Below are 17807 nucleotides of genomic sequence, written 5' to 3'. Positions count from 1 at the left end.
TCATGATTCCCTTCTCAGTCAAAGACAACTGTTTACAGAAAAGTGAAACACCTCTATAGTGCCTGGTGCAGAGCTGAGGTGCATGTGGGATGGTGACCAGCTGACCTGAAAGGATCCTCTCTTTGGGGATCATGGAATTGGAGCTGCACAGAGAGCAAGCTCACTGAACAGCAGATGGCATTCTGAAGGACATTGAACTATTTTTGTGGGCATCTCCTGAGGACTGCTGACCTTGGAAGTGAGCGTCTATGGCTAAGAAGATGATTCCTCAGATCTTATGTTCTCTGGTAGCTTTAGAAAAATGCCTTATTACTGAAGACAGTTGCACATGCCTCCTCCTTGTAAAGAGCCCTATTTTAATATGGCTAGCATTTCAAGATAAGCTTGAGAAGTGGTTTGAGAGGAGGTGTCTGAGGGCCTTCAGTGGGAGGCTAAAGACCTTGGGAGTTTGTGCAGAGGGGACCCATGATAGACTCTCCCTTAACTTGAACATTATAAGGTGATTATTTTAAAGCTGTGCGTACAACTAGACTAGTGTAATGACTTATTAAAAGAGGCATACGCTTTTTGAAGATTATCAGCCTACGATGATATTTAATTACCTAGTGTATCGAATTACATTAATGTAGTGGACTCCAGTGCATATCAACAGAGTTGTCACAGACTTGGCTTTGTGGTAGCTATTGAAACCACATGAATATTTCATCATAGGGTAGTGGTATGATAAATATTAAAAAAGGACAGTGCTAAAAAGTTGTGTCTGAAAGGGTTATGTGGTTGGGAACACACCAACAGTCTGGGCACAAATCTGGGCATCCTCTGCTCCTGGCTCTGTCTGCTTCGGGCCGTTCCTCATTATCACGTCTCCAGGGTTGGGGAGGTGGTGGCTGGGAGCCATTATCTATGACCTGCACTGTCGTAGATAATATGTAAGGGGATAACCTACTTGCTGATATTTGAGCAGTTCCTTCTCTGAAATCAAAAGCCAGATTCAGATTTGGGTAAGGAAGGACTTCATTCAAAAAGGCTTGGGGCAGGGGGAAGGACGTCCTGGCTATGAGATCTGCCAGCATCTCGAAGGTCAAGAAGAGAGGGCTTTTCCTTCATAGAGAGGGGTAAACGGATAAACAAGGTGTGGGAAGTGGGATGAGCAGGTGGCATCATGGGACAGCCATCAGTTGCTGGGGACCCTGAGGTCAGTCTGTTCTCAGGAGGCCCCTTAAGGAGTGGGGGGTTCTGCTCATGGGTGAGTCTTATCTAAGGCCCTATGGGAAGGGTAGCTGGCTGAAGTTTGGTTAAGTGAAGAAAGTGGGTATTTTGTCCCGATTGGTCAACGAGGACAAACAGTTCTGTTAATAATTTATGAGACAAAGAATGGGAGCATGGGGGTTCTGTGTGTCACCTTGTTATCGGTAGACAAGAAGAACATCTGAGAATTTCATCCAAATCATAGAGGGAGGGAGATTCTCTGCAGTGAGCCTTTTCCTGAAACACAAAAGGGAAGGGGCTCTTTTTCCTTTCTTTCTTTTGACAATAAATGTCTTTTAATAACATTACTTTTGGTAACTATTTGTACATGCATTTAAAAGTAACTTTGAACCCCTGGGCTCATTACCAATTGAGTACTGAACCATCTTCTCCAGAAAGTGAGCAACTCTGTTACTAGCAAATGTTTGCAAATCTCACTGTCAGAGACAGGTTATTTTACACGGTGCTGGGAAAAATAACTAAGAATTTAAATTGTTCATTGTATACACATACACTGGTTCAGATTTAATGGTTCAGATTAAACAAACATAGACTTTACATGTATAAATATTGTATCATTTACAGTTATGTCGTATCTATTTTGAAAGGGTAACATTTGAAAGTTTGATTTTGCATGCAATACCCAAATCAGTTTCTTACTGCCTGAATCCCCAAGTATGATTGAGCTCCCAGTGTCCTCATGGGCAGGGAGTGTCTTCACCTGTGCTGTTTTCCAGGAGCACAGAGCTCACCTGAAGTTCTATATTGTCACCTTATTTATGCGAAAGGCATATTTCTGACATTCCACGAATCAATTTGAGTCAGCAGCGTTTGAATGTCTGTGCTATGCTGGGTGTGGGATTGGGACAAAAATGAGTAAACAAACCATGACCTTTTTCCTCCAGGTCTGAATTGACTCTGAGAACACCTTAGAGAGGTAGTTAGATGCAGTAGACCCAGAGGCCATGTTTGAGACCATCAAAGAATCAAGGTATCTGGACTCTGAGCAGCCTTGTATGTTCCTTCTTCTCTGGAGCACCGCCTTCTTCCTGTACGTGCATTATCTACAGGGGAAGAGGCAGCATCCAAATTTCTGGGCAAATCCTGAAGCATGATGTGTTTTCACAGTAGACAGCATAGCATGCATTTTAGCTTAATTCTCAGAAAGTATTTAGACTTTTTTCCGTACCTGATGTGGAAAATGTTGATTTATGAGTAAATATGTAATTCTTCTTCACAACCCTAGAAAGACCCTGATGGATATCAAATATTTATGTGATTTAAACAGCTACAGCAGTGCCAATCTGGGATAACTTTGTGGATGTGCAGTGGACTCATCAGTTGGTGTGTAATTTGGAGCCTTGACTCTCAGCAGTACTATATAAGTAGATGATGGAGTTGGAGTATGTATTTTGGTCCTGACACTTAGATTCTGAGGTCGTAGGCATCTTTGAGTTCCTGGTGGGGGGTTAAAGTATTGAACAGTTGCTCTCAATACAGATGCCCGTGCCTTTAGTTGGACAGATTGGATGGGACCTCTCTAACGGCATTTAAAAATTTTTTATGTTTATTTATTTATTTTTATTTTATTTTTTTAAGTTTATTTATTTTTGAGACAGAGAGAGACAGAGCATGAATGGGGGAGGGGCAGAGAGAGAGGGAGACACAGAATCAGAAGCAGGCTCTGGGCTCTGAGCCATCAGCCCAGAGCCCGACGTGGGACTCGAACTCACGGACCGCGAGATCATGACCTGAGCTGAAGTCGGACGCTTAACCGACTGAGCCACCCAGGTGCCCCGTGTTTATTTATTTTTGAGAGAGAGACAGAGACAGAGCATGAGCAGTGGAGGGGCAGAGAGAAGAGAGGGAGACACAGAATCTGAATCAGGCTCCAGGCCCTGAGCTGTCAGCACAGAGCCTGACACAGGGCTTGAACTCACAGACCGTGAGATCACGACCTGAGCTGAAGTCAGACTTTTACCGGACTGAGCCACCCAGGCGCCCCTCAAACAGCAGTTTTAACTGATTTTAACTCAAACCATCTTCTTGATGCCAAAATGAATTTAATTAATTAATTTAAAAAAATTTAAAAACAAAACACTCCTGTTTGTTCAGAGTTTAAACAGTCACCTTTATCTTTGCAAACGTTCAAAATCGAATCCTATAGATACAAACTACCTACAAGATAAATTATAAATATGAATATCTGGGTGTTCACAGGAACACATCATAATCCTCCAAATCCTGTTTTAAAGTTAAATTACTTTTAGTCTGTTTTCATCCTCTCAGTTATAAGGAGTTCTTTATTGGTATAACATACTGTCACGAGTATAAAGAATCCAGCCCAGGGCTTCTCAATCCCAGTGAAGAGCCTCACCCTTCAGTGAGAACTCCTGAATATGCTTGGAGACACCAGCCCAAGATAAAAGTTTATTGGAGATCTTGTGTTTTCCCTTGAAAAAGACACACTTTCCTTGTACATCATAATTTATCCATAGTTGTTTTGATATTATAATAATATTTTAAAAATGACTTCTCATCAAGAATAGCGTGCCAGTCAAGAAACCTCAGGGATACTGGCCACGCTCTGTCACGGCTGAGTGTGCACAGGTTACCTGCTTCAAGAAGCTGTGTCAGCTTCAAGTGTAAGCAGGGATTCGGTGTGACCTGAGAGCACGAGAGGAAGTAGGGGCGGCAGGAGAATGGACGAGGACTCTCAAGGTCAAGTGCCTGCAGGTACCAGGCAGGTGAAGGTGGTGCAGAGAGTGGCCTCAGTGTCACAGACCTGGGGGATGCTGGCCACTGGAGGACACGTGCTTCTCCAAAAGGGCAAGATGCCAGGACCATTGCTACCGTGTGGCACGTGAGCCTACTTCTGCCAGAAGCATGATGAAAGAAGAAAATTGGAAAACGGGTGTTTATAAGAAATCTTACGTCGGTTCAAAATTTGGTCGGGGAAACAGAGGCGGCTTTCTCTAAGTAAGGGAACTGCAGGTTTGGGTCTCTCTGGAAGGATGTGAGCAAAGAGAGTTCTCACAGACCCACAGTCCTCTGTCTGCAGTACCAAGAAGCAGCCGGCAGCCTTGGCTGATCTCCGAAAGCTCTGAGACTCTGTAGGTTGCCAGCCCCAGTGCTCCAGGAGCCCAAAGAAGCTGCCGCCATCAGTCTCAGTGTCTATGGCACTGACATGGGTCATTCCCGAGGACTGTGGAAGGCTGCTGAGACCCTCAGGTATGCCACCTGATCTGTCTCCCTGCACATCTGTGGGAGCTGCTCCAGAAGTATCTCAGCTTCCCTTCTCTTCTGAGTTTCTGTAGGGTTTCTCCCGATAGACTCTAACACAGACCCTTGTGGAGTAGAAGCTTCTGGGCAGAGCAGTCCTGGCTTCCCCTTCATGTGCAAGGAGGGCCTTAGAAGGGGGTGGCAGCGGTGGGGACTGGATGGCAGACAATCCAGCCCATTCCTGGACTTAGTGTTTTGGCAGATAACTCAAATGTAAAATGCTGCGCTAGCCAACACTGTGTGTTCCAAAGAAAATGCGTGTGTGGGCCAGGGCGCCTGTGGTCAGCTGGACGGGAGGAATGGCAGGAAGTGCAGGACCCACGACGGACAGAAAGGCGTCAGGAGGCAGGCTGGTTCAGAACAGATGGCAAGGCACTAAGTCAATATGATTGACTTAAGGATATGGCCGAGCCTGGCTTATTGAATTCATTTTGCTCCCCTGTTCCAAACTCCCAGTATCTCTGAGAAATAGTGGAGCCGTTACCATTTTCCCCACATCTGTGATTACTGAATAGGTCCGATGTGTGTTTTCCCCCAATACCATCAAGCAATTAAGTGAATTCCGACATGATCTATCTGGAGATAGCGTCAGATCCCAGAGGTTAAGGGCTCAGTCCCACAACACTCCCCCTGCCCTTCAGATATCACTCATAAGTCCCGGTTATCATTTGGGTTTCTGAACAACCAGCTTTGGATGGGGGTTCCAATAACCCCCTGCTTGGGTTCCATTGATTTGCTAGATCAGCTCACAGAACTCAGAGAACCATTTTACTGACTAGATTACTAGTTTGTTTTCAAGGCTCTAACTCAGGAACACCTATGTTCACCAACCTGGAAGCTCTCTGAACCCTGTCCTTTCAGTTTTTATGGAGGCTTCATTGCATAGACATGATTGATTGAATGATTGGCCATTGGTGATTAAGGAAATCTCCAGCCCTTCCCCTAACCCCCAGAGGTTGGAGGGTGGAGCTGAAAGTTCCAGACCTCCAGACACCTGGTTGGTTCCCCTGGCGACCAGCCTCCATCCCTAGGGGTTTCCAAAAGTCACCTCATTCACATAAACTCTGGTGTGTTTGCAAGGGCTTGTTAAGAATAACAGAAGACACTGTGTCTCTCTTATCACTTAGGAAACTCCCAAGGTTCTAGGAGCTCTGTGCCAAAAACAGGGCAAAGACCAAATGTGTATTTCTTATTGCAAATCACAATATCACAGTAAGGTAAATGATTGGACTAAAATCACATGGGAACCCATTGGATTTGTGAGGACTCAAGTCCTCACTGCCCATCATAAAGGCCTGTCAGCTAGAATGTGGTAGAGGGTCAGTTCTTAACACAGAAAGTGATCTTATTTTCTTCTTCAATAAAAGGATGTTTTTATAGAGGAAACAGAATTGAGACTTACTTTTTAAGACATTTTATGTGTATGTTGATGGGAAAAGTGGGGATGGGAGGCTGAAATTCTGGAGCTGCGGCCTCGGGAAAATGAAAAGCTTCCAGCCACTCTTGAACTTGTCTTCATCCCCCAAAGGTGCAGACGGATTGGGAGGGTGCACGGTTTGAGGGCTATGTGGTTAAAATGGGAACTTTGCTTCAAGTCTAACTATCTACCTTCTTTTAAACTTCTGGTAAAAACCAGAATTGACTTATTCCACTTTCTATGCCTATAAAGTCAAACCTCTAAGGTAGAAACAGGTTTATGCCAAAAAGTAGAAATTTTAGCAAAAGCAATACGAGAAAAGAATGGTCTGTAAACTAAGATTTTAGCATCTCACCTGTATGAAGAATTGACCCAAGCATACAACTTTTTTACTTCTTGGAATTAGATTTTCAATACTACTGAATTAGTAGATTTTCTAACTACTAGATTTTTCAATACATACTGAATTAAAGATGGCCCTCCTCACCCACAAACATGGCACGTAAATAGCCAAAGGAGTAAGACCATCACAATACATACAGAGTACAGTGATTTTCATCTCACAGAGATTTGCTAATGTTGTTTGATTCAGCAATACCTCTGCCAAAGAGGCTTTTGTCTCCCTCAACGGAGCGCATGGACCATAAGGCACTACTAAAATCTCTAGCTGTTTAGGTGTGAGGTTGGGGGCTCAGTGGAGTTCTGGAGCTGTGGTTTTTGACTTCTTCAGACTGTTTGCTCAGTGTCGCTACTGTTCCCCTGGCATGATGTCACCTTTCCCTGGATCCCTAGAGGCAGGGCACCTCAGGCAGCTGCAGACATGGCAGGCTGACTGGTCACCCCACTTTGGTGTCCGTTGTACTGTAAGGAAAGGGTACCCTTCCTTGAAAATCTCTTGGGAAGAGTTCCTGTGTAAGACAAAATCCACATGGCCCTGTAACACTTCCCCTGGTAATATTGATGTGTCTTTTACCCAGGTGTTGAAAGGCAATGTGGTGCAGTAGAAAAAACACTGGTCTTTAACTTGCTACCCCGTGCTGGTCACTTAGCAGCTGTGATGTGGATGTTAACCCTTGGTGCCTAAACCTGCATCAAAAGTGGGACAGGGGTGCCTGACTGGCTCAGTCGGAAGAGCATGCGGCTCTTGATCTCGGGGTCATGAGTTCAAGCCCCATGTTGGGTGTAGAGATTACTAAATAAACTAAAAAAAAAAAAAAAAAAGGAGGGGATAACAACAAGACCCACCTCACAGGGTTGTTGTGAGAATAAAATTAGAGAACTCATGAAACTATAAAACTGGTTTAAACTATAAAACTAAATGTCCGTTGTTAATCTTGGACTTTCGCTTAATGATTTCTTTTCCTCAACACTTTGTACTGTGATGCTTTTCCCTTCTGAAATTCTGCAGGTAGAATCTAGCTTTTCTTTTAAGAATGAAAATATCGTGAATTTTGTTTCAGGCTACAGATCTGAATGTGTGTGGTAAATGTGTCCTATTCTGTTCTGTACCTTTTCTCAAGCAAATGCAGAACACAGCAATATGCTGGGCACGGAGTTTCAATGAGAACTTTACATCAGTAATTTCAGCAGCAAAGGAGTGGTTCAGATCTTTATTAAATTAATATTATAATCATCCTAGCAAATGTGAATTCTTATGGCTTCTTTGTTTTTATGGAACCCAGGTGACTTTGATTTCCCCCCAGACCTACTTACTCTACTTGTAGGTTAAATCAGAGCAAGTTAATATAAAAGATGCAAGTTTGGTAATGTATGTCATATGCTTAAAGCCACTGTCAAACTACAAATATGTGTTCTGGATTTACCCAGTTTTGCAGAAACTCGGAGGGAAAGAATTTGCTTTTTGTTGTCGTTTTTGCTGCTGGCTTCCGTCTTAACCTTCATAATTAAATGATACTTCTCAGCCCCTGTCATCCAAACAAAAAAACTGCCTTCTGACTTACCTAATTACAAAGTGAAATCAAAGGGATTTTTCGTGACCTCCCCCAAATTTTGGCAGGGTTAAGGTTTCAACTCACTAGTATTCAATTTGGGTCTCCACAATTTCGAATGTTCTATAATGCCATCATGTAGAACGCCTGTGAAAGAAATCTATTGACAGGGCACCTGGCTGGCTTAGTCGGTGAAGCTTCCAACTGTTGATTTCGGCTCAGGTCATGATCTCACTAACTGTGAGAGGTGCATAGCACCTGCTTGAGATCCTCTCTTCTTCTTTCTGTGCCCCTCCCCTACTCGTTTTCTCTCTTAAAAAAAAAAAGAAAGAAAAGAAAAAGTAAAAATAAATCTACTGACTATTGCCCAGTCAACTCCATAATAGTCTATGTAAATTTTTGAAGCTTTCTTTTGAAAAAATGGACCCAACTGGTTTTTTTGAATGTTTTACTTTGGAGAAGCAAAAACATATTTTCTTACCCACTAGATTCTTATATGTTATTTTATTCAAATACTTAAATTTGATCTGTGATTTTCAATTTATTGTCTTCCACCGCCTTCCCCCCCCCCCCAACCTCCAAATTCCTGAAGGTTGATAGTCTAATAGCATCTCCTGGCCTGTTTTCTCACACTTTGAAGACAAAGAAAGCTTATGACAATATTTTGAAGTTTGATGATAATAGCCAACACCTTCACCGAGTGTTTTTGAGGGGCTATGCACTGTTCTAAGCCCTTTGCATACATCTAAGCCTCACAACAGCTATGGGGAATGCACACTATTAATAAGCACCTCTTCCTTCCCTTTTGAAATGTGATCTGTCTTTCAAATAATTCAGAGAGCATTTTTATCCACTCCCTTCCACCTCTCCCCACCCTCTCCCTCAAAAAAAAAAAAAAAAGGTGTATGAAGTCACAACACTCAAGTTTGGAGGACAAAACCACCCATAGGTGTTGGCGAGGAGCAATTTTATTCTGCTTTTCAAGATACTCTGGCTCATCGAAGGATTAAGTTGACATGAAACAGATTAACCGGAGAAAAGCAAATGTAATTTCCTACATACAGGGAATCCACATACGCATGAGATTTCAAGCAAAATGAGGTATATATGTCATCCCGCACTAAGGAGAAGATTGTAGGGGTCTGGGACTGCAAAGAGAAGGAAAGCAGTTTACAGGAAGATGGCAAAGTAAATGTTTGGTAAGCCACTGTTCGCTGGGCCACTCTGAAACAATGGGACATAGAGAGAATTTTGCCAGACTTTACTAGGTTCCTCCCTGTCTACCATGTCTAGTTTGCATTATACTATGGTTACCTATGGTGATAGCTCTCTTCCAGTAGCAGGGCCTCTGTTGAAATTCTCTTAGGCAGTTGCGGGGGGTGGGGGGGGAGGTCAGAGTTTCTTCCTGAGTCTTTTGGGCCTTGATTGTTTTCACCTTGAAATAATCTACATGCCAAAGTGGCACACCTCGTGGTGACTCATTCTGAACCCCTGCACACGTCAACCAAACGTGATTTGTCAACTGAAGCTTTACCTGATTCATAGAACTCTCCCCAGTGGTCCATCTTCTTGGGGCTCAGGATACCCTCTGGAATGGTTTCTTTCTGGACAGCATTGTAGTCCCTCTTTCCGTTCCCAAGAACTGGCAGCCTCTGCTGGAGCATCATTTACAGGAATCCCTCCTAAAAGCCATTCCTAAGTCATTCCTTCCTGGGATGTCTCAAGGAAACCTGCCACCATCATCTCCAGATTTGTTTGTGAAGGCACTCCTTGTATGGGGCCCTCCTTATAGTTTATGCATGCAAGAGGAGACTGGACAGGGCCCCACAGTTGAGTGGTCATGAGGAGATGACCTGTTGATTAAAACAGCTGCCATATGAGTGTTGGCCTAAAGCAGCATTTTCCAGATATGTTCAGGCACAATGACCAAGAGATATTTTTTAAAATTTTATTTTAAAGAGATAGAGTCTGTGAGCAGGGGAGAGGGAGAGGGAGAGTGCAAGAGGGAGAGAGAAAAAGAGTGAGAGCGAGAGAGAGAGAAAGAGAGAATCTTAAGCAGACTCCACACTCAGCATGGAACCGGACACAGGTTCGATCCCACGACCCTGGGATCATGACCTGAGCCAAAATCAAGAGTCAGGTATTCAATCAACTGAACCACCCAGGTGACCCCCCCCCCCCCAAGAGACATTTTTAAAATGGATTCACGAATGACTTTTCCTCCCATGTGCCAAACAACGAAGCTTGAATTTTTCAAATAAACAGAAGGTTTCGGTCCTTTTGAGAAGCCCTTGGGACCACCTAATCGGTCAGATAACCCTACAGCAGAGGCACTAGATGTCCGGGAATCTGTGTGGTCCATTAGGCCACTGCTACTTCCAGCTGAATCTTGCCTGGAGGGAGAATCAATCTAAATGCTTTGCTGGTTGTTGTCCAACATAATTTTGCTTATATTTTATAATGTAGTTTTTATGCAGTTAGGGAACTTTACGGTCAAATCTCAAGAAGCAGCGGCATTCAATGACATATTCCCCAGTTCAGGCCATTGCAGGACATGCGATGCTGGGATACTGTTCCGTGGCTGCTTTCCGATGACCGCGGGGTCATGTGGGTCAGACTCGAGCACCCTGCGGATGATTGGGTCCGTTTTGCTAAAACCGCACACCTAAAGCTTGCTAAACTGTTAAGAGGCTGGGGAGATTGAGATAAACTAAGCTAGAGATCCTTGCCAAGTGGCCATTCTAAGTGTGGGAGCATGCGGTGCTGATGATGTTGAATGCTGGAATAAGTTTCTGCATCAAGCTATTTCTTACACAAGCCTAGAAGCATTTTACACATGGGGCGTATTCCTACCAATGTACAATAGCTTAGTTTCTGTCTGGTGACAGGCCAGAGGAAGAAGTTTGATTTTCAAGTTCCCTCCCTCTCAGGCACTGTCAGACAAGGGATATGAGTCTATTTTGGTTTGCAGTGTTTCGGCCCAGAACTAGGATTTTTTGGTTGCAAAGTTCAGAAGCAAAATCTTGATTACAGAAAGCAGATGATTCACTGGCACTTTCTTAGTCATGGCAAGGCCTGGGGTCCAGATCTCACTTATTTTCCATTCCCTGGGCCTGCTTCTTTTCTGTACTGGTGTCATTCTTCGTCAAGCCATTTCTTGTCAAATGAAGCAAGGGGCAATTCTCTGCTAATGGACATAGAGCTGGTGAGTCCCATGAAAATAATCTCTTTCTCACCAGCTCTAACAAAGGTCCTGGAGACAGTGCGAGGGGACTTGCTGGGATTTCAGTAGGAATCACGTGTGAGGGGGCTGGGGGTGGGGAACTCATTGGCCAAGCCAGGTCACAGCCTGGACTGGAGGATCTGGTCTACCACTTTGGAAATATATAAACCACGTTGGAAGACAGCATTCCCCAAAAGAAGGAGGTGCAGTTGTGCTACAGCAACACGCGACCCCAAGATCTCAGTGGTTTCCAACAACCAAGATGCATCTCTTGCTGGCCCTACGTGTTCGCCACAGTTTTGCTGCAGCTCTGTCCTGAGGCCTCTTCGCTGTGGGACGAGCTCACGAAGCAGCCCATAGGGCAGTGCTTGCCTTGTGGCAGAGAAGGAAGGTGGCCAACCGCACAGCGGCTCTTAAAGCTTTCGCTCAAAAGTGCACTGTTCTCTCATATGGCTGTTCAAGCAAGTCACAAGGTCAAGCCTGGTATCCGTACAGTGGATCGTGTGATTCTCCTACCGTGAGGCCTTCTGGGGCTGCAGCCACGATGATGAACAGTCTACTGGAAAGGCAGTCAGAAAATGGCAGCCAGTAGCGGCCAAATGTGTGCGAGAAGGGTCCTCACACACCCCGGGGTGCAGGCCCACAGTAGGCTCTGCTGCTATGGACCCGTTGGCTACAGTCGGTTCTGGGGCTCACCCTCGAAGAGCATGTAGACCAAGCAGGTGTGCTGAGTCATGAAGAGTGAAAGTATCTTGTCAGGTAAGGAGAATTCTCAGGAAAGGGGTATAGCTAGTTGTGGAATAGATGGTGAGCATCTGGCTAGTGGAAGGGATTCAGGAATAGGCCAGGAGATTAGGCTAGGTGCTTTTGGGGATCCTTTTATACTGAGAGCTTTGCCTGGGACCATGGCAGTCCCGGGCAAAACTTCATGAGTACTTGTCCAGTACTTTGAAAGGCTGAGAAAATTACTTTTTAATACATGCTGTGAAGTCTATTCCTGTGACTTTGGCTTGCCAATGAACTCATTTTGCTCGGCCTTTCCTCAAGACTTTTCTTCCTGGAGCTACTGTGATGTGGGTCCCGAGACCCCCCTGCTGCAGAAGGAGAGGTGAGAGGATGGAGATACTGGCACTTTCTGTGTGACAGGCTGACTGGATACAGCACAGTTACATGACTTTCTCTATGTCACAAACCCAGCATGAATGTTTGGTTTACTTAGATTTTTCTTTTTGATACCCGGAGGTACCACTCTCAGAAAATGGCTGCTTGAGGAAAGAGAATCCTCCAGATAGGTACTGTGGGAGCTAAAAAGGACTGGCAATTACCTTAGCTATCACCTATTCAGATTTGCATGTTAGAAATTAGGACCCAGAGGCTCACTGAGGCGAAGAGGCCTATCGAGCTTCACCCAGCTGGTTGGTTCCAGAGTCAAACTGGATCTTCAGTGAAATTTGTGGCTATTGCTGGTCTAATCCCCTACCCCCTGTTAGTCACCATGTAGAGATATTAGATGAATCTTCATTACATTTATAGCAATGGCAATATTTACCTCACCAAAGAGTGGTGAGGTCATTGTATATATATTATTTGAACACAATCCCCTGGTACTGCTTAGAACAGGAAGAACATAGGATTCAATTTTGTTACACACAGGTCCATAAGGACCTCTTGCTTCCAAGTCACAGCTGTCTAACTCAGCCTGCTTTAGACAGAGAGAAGAAGGCTTTGGAATATTTGTGTGATTGCAGGAAGACTGGCATCAGGGAAATTAGAACCAGGAATTCCAATGCCACCCGATGCTTCCCTCTATTCTCCCAGATCGGTGCACTTCATTTGGAAGTCTAGAAACTTGGCTGATCCATCCCTGGGGCACTGTACTTCCCAGTTTTTCAACAGGGAGTGATGGTGCCTCTTTTTCCAGTTATAACTCAAAAATCCCTTGGGGCGCCTGGGTGGCTCAGTCGGTTAAGCGTCTAACTTCAGCTCAGGTCATGATCTCGCGGTCCGTGAGTTCGAGCCCCGTGTCGGGCTCTGTGCTCAGAGCCTCAGAGCCTGGAGCCTGCTTCAGATTCTGTGTCTCCCTCTCTCTGCCCCTCCCCCACTCTCACTTTGTTTCACTCTGTCTCTCAAAAACAAATAAATGTAAAAAAACATAAAAAAAAAATAAAAAAATAAAAAAAAACCCAGGGAAGGACTCTCACTGGTCTTCTGTGGGTCAGGGATCTTCCCTGGCTCAATCATCCCTAGTCAGGGCCAAGGTATACTAGGATTGGGGCATTAGGAAAAAAATGTTTGGAGAGGCGCCTAAGGGGACATTCATTCCCCCAAACAAAAGGTGTCGCTTCTGGAAGATGAGAGGGAAGATGTAGAAGTAAACTAGATTTCTACTACATGATGTCATGGAATTGTTCCACTCTGCAGTTTTGAATAGAGAGGCTGTGTGTTCTGTAAGCTTCATATTTAATCATTGGTGCTTAATTAAATGTATAATCCATAATATTCAGTAACTTTAGAAGGCTTTGTAAGTATGCTTCATGCCCTTGGAAACAGTTTTATTAAAAAAATTTTTTTAACGTTTATTCATTTTTGAGATACAGAGAGAGACAGAGTGCAAGCGGGAGAGTAGCAGAGAGAGAGAGGGAGACACAGAATCCGAAACAGGCTCCAGGCTCCGAGCCGTCAGCACAGAGCCCGACGTGGGGCTCGAACCCACAGACTGCGAGATCCTGACCTGAGCTGAAGTCAGCCGCCCGACTGAGCCACCCAGGCACCCTGAAAACAGTTTTATTTTATTTTTAAATTTTTTTTCAACGTTTTTTATTTTATTTTTGGGACAGAGAGAGACAGAGCATGAACGGGGGAAGGGCAGAGAGAGAGGGAGACACAGAATCGGAAACAGGCTCCAGGCTCTGAGCCATCAGCCCAGAGCCCGACGCGGGGCTCGAACTCCCGGACCGCGAGATCGTGACCTGGCTGAAGTCGGACGCTTAACCGACTGCGCCACCCAGGCGCCCCAAAACAGTTTTATTTTAAATATCAAAGAGTTTTTATTTGTCAAGAGTGATGGAGACAGGACTGGCAAGGTCCATTCACTAAGAATCCATCCAACAGGCCGAATCATGTGCTTACTATTAAGCCACTTAGAATTGGAAGTTAAAAAAAAAAAGAGAGAGAAATTTTATGCAGGACATTGATCCCCATGAGCTAAGCCTAAATCAAAGAATACGTAACATAGTGTAAAGTAAAAAATTTAATTCTTTTATGATTATCTCTTTATAACAATTAACATCTTCATTTTTTTACTGAGAATTTCCTCCTTCCTTCCTTCCTTCCTTCCTTCTTCCTTCATTTTTTTTATTTTTTAGAGAGAGAGAGAGAGAGAGCATGGGAGAGGGGCAGAGGAAGAGAGGGATAGGGAGAGAGAGAATCCCAAGCAGGCTGTACACCCAGCACAGAGCCCAACATGGGGCTCAGTCTCACATCTGTGAAATTATGGCCTGAACTGAAATCAAGAGTCGGAAGCATAAGTGGCTGAGCCACCCAGGTGCCCCTTACTGAGACTTTCTAAAATGACAATGATCAGGATATGTTCTATGACAACCATAATCCCTCCATCACTGCTGTGTCATGGGTCTAGAAAAAATACAGAGCAGAAATAAGAAAAGCAATGAGTGGGGTGTCAAGGAATTTTAAAAGGATATGGTTTTTACTGAAAAAGATGCTTGACCTATTTTTTATTCACTTTCAAAACACATTGACGTATAATTTCACGTCTGATAGCTTATAATTAGGGAAGGCCAGTAGAGGGCTTGGGTAGGCTCAGTTGGAAGGAACCCAAAGTGGGCTTGAGTAGGATGAACCTAACCCAGGGTGGGGGTGCCACTTAACCTTGGGAAGCTTGTGAAGAGGTTGAACCAAACCCAGACCCCATGTGCTCCTAGACCACTGCGGATGCTTCCATCATTAGATACTCTCCAAAAGTGCATCTCTAGCCCGGAAGGCTGTCCCACCTGGAGTGAACTCTTGAATTTGCCATGGCCACCTGAGGTTACACTGCTCATTTCTGCTTGCCTTTGTATGCCCCCAGGTGCCCAAGGCACTTCTTGGAAAATAACAAAAGTGAAAATATGGTGAGCATGTCCCTGGACAGAATCAAAGGGGGAGTCATGATATACAAGGAAACACCTTTTGATGGGGTACAGTTGAAATTCTCAATGGGCAGGACGGACCTAAAAAGATGTTGTCCTTGGCATTTAGGATAGAAGCCAGCTAGATCATCTAAATTGTCACTTTAGTTTCAAGAGTCATTTGATTCTGTTACATGAATATTTTTATGGTAATTAATTCCATTTCTTCTTAAAAAGCTTTCATATGGAAGGAAAAATCAAATGGAACAATCATTTGAAACATCAGTTGTTTTAGCAAGACAATCAAATAAATGCTTGTGGATTTAAGGCAATGGGTGTATTCAATTAAAAACCTCATTGTTTTTGAATAATTATGGAAACTCTCCCAAGTCTAAACTTTTAAATCTTCCCTGCAGAGCAATATGCAACTTAATGTATGGGTTGGTGAGGAAAAAATGGCCAAGGTATTGACCATTTTATTCATATCTGTTGAAAGCTTTATATTGATGTATTTTAAAATATCCTTAGTTTTCTTAATATAAAAATAATAATTAAGAGCTTTTTATGATGAAAGACTTCATAAACAAAGTATAACGGCAAATGGTGTGCTAGGAAAAAAACATTTGTAGGGCATATAACTAAGGTTCACTTGTCATAACATATAAGAGAATATAACAATTCAGCTAGAATAAAGAAGAAAAAGCCTACAAGAAAAATGGAAAGTGATACTTAGCAACAACTTACAAAAGAAGAAGTACAAATTACCAATAAGTCATATAGAAATAAAACTCATTACTAATAAAAATGTAAATTTAAATGATAGCAAGATCTCGTACCTCACCTGTTGAAACATAAATGGCACAAAATAAATGGACTCATTAGGTAGTGCTGAGGATGTATTTAATAAGGAACTTCTCTATGGAGCATATGTTTTTCAACTTGCTATGGAGGCAAATTTGGTGTTATCTATCAAAATTTAAAATATGCCCATTTTGGGGGGGGGCACCTGGGTGGCTCAGTCGATTGAGCATCCAACTCTTGATTTCAGTTCAGGTCATGATCTCACAGTTCTGAGATCGAGCCCCGCGTCAAGCTCTGTGCTGACAGTGTAGAGTCTGCTTAGGATTCTCTCTTGCTTCTCTCTCTCTGCCCCTCCCCTACACATATGCACACTCTCTGTCTCTCTCTCTCAAGAATAAATAAATTAAAAAAAAACAACTTTAAAAGTATGCCCATTTTTCTTCCACTAGGATGTTAACCTACAGAAATACTGGCTCACATGAGCAGAGACATGTGTATAATATGGTTGAATGCAGGACTGAAATCTGAGGTCTGGTCATATGGGACTGGTTCCATAAATCATGGTAACTGTGGAAACTATGCAGCCTTTTAAAAAGGAATACAATACATATTTATGTCCTAACATAATAAATTGCTTGTTTACTGAAAAAGGCAAGTCATAGAACATAGCCTGTGAGATATCCTTGTTTTTACAAAAAAGAAACTGGTTGGGAAGAAAACACACTAAAAATTAATAATGAGTACTTGTGAGGAATGGAATTCAAAGTAGGGGGTGGGGAACTTTCTTTTTATTTTATGAATTTTTTAATGTTGGAAAATTTTATATAGAGCCTTCTGTTATTTTGTAAGAAAAAAATAGAAAATTGGAAAATAAAGAAACATGGGGGGAGACAAAGGTCACCCATAATTTCGCCACCTACATGTAACTATTTTTAACATTTGGGATAATACTTTCATGTATATATTTCCACGTGTGTGTGTATGTCTCTTGTTTTCAGACGATTTTCCCCTGTGTCAATATTTTTGAGAAAATCCTGTTTAATAGTGGTTTATGACATCCTCCACCAGAGCAATATCATAATTAACTTAATTATTCCACATTGTTGGACATTAACGTGTTTCTAATTTGTAAGTATTACAGATAACTGCGGAGATAACCATTCTGACAAATAAATCTCTGCCTGCATCTCTGGTTGTTTTCTTAAAATAAATTCTTAGAAATAAGTTTACTGGATTGAACTATGTGAGCATTTGTTTAACTTTCAATTTTATAATTTCATCTTTATTATACAGTTGTAATTATAATTTAATTTTGAAAATCCTTGAACAGAAGACTGTGAGGTGAAAAATAAAAGGCTCCCATGTTTCCTTTGTCACCAACGTTTAGTATGTAAAATAATGGGAAAAACATATAAATTCCCAGATGTCTCTAGAAAACAGCTAAGTGAGTCAACTATTTCTGACTTAGGAATATTCATTTGCCATGAAACAGTATTTCCAACCATTTAATGCAAAATAATCTTTCGTAGGCATAAACCAAGGTGTTTGTAATAGGAGAAGAGAGGTAATGTAGGGGTGCCTGGGTGGCTCAGTCGGTTAAGCGTCTGACTCTTGGTTTCTCCTTTGGTCTTGGTTTTATGGTTCATGAGTTCAAGCCCCACATCGGGCTCTGCACTGACAGCACGGAGCCTAGTTGGGATTCTCTCTCTCTCTCCCACTCTCCTTGATCCTCCCCCACTCTCTTTCTCTCAAAATAGAGA

This window comes from Lynx canadensis, chromosome D3 (assembly GCF_007474595.2).
Source record: "Lynx canadensis isolate LIC74 chromosome D3, mLynCan4.pri.v2, whole genome shotgun sequence".
Classification (NCBI taxonomy): Eukaryota; Metazoa; Chordata; class Mammalia; order Carnivora; family Felidae; genus Lynx; species Lynx canadensis.
This window is presented reverse-complemented; position numbering follows the sequence as displayed.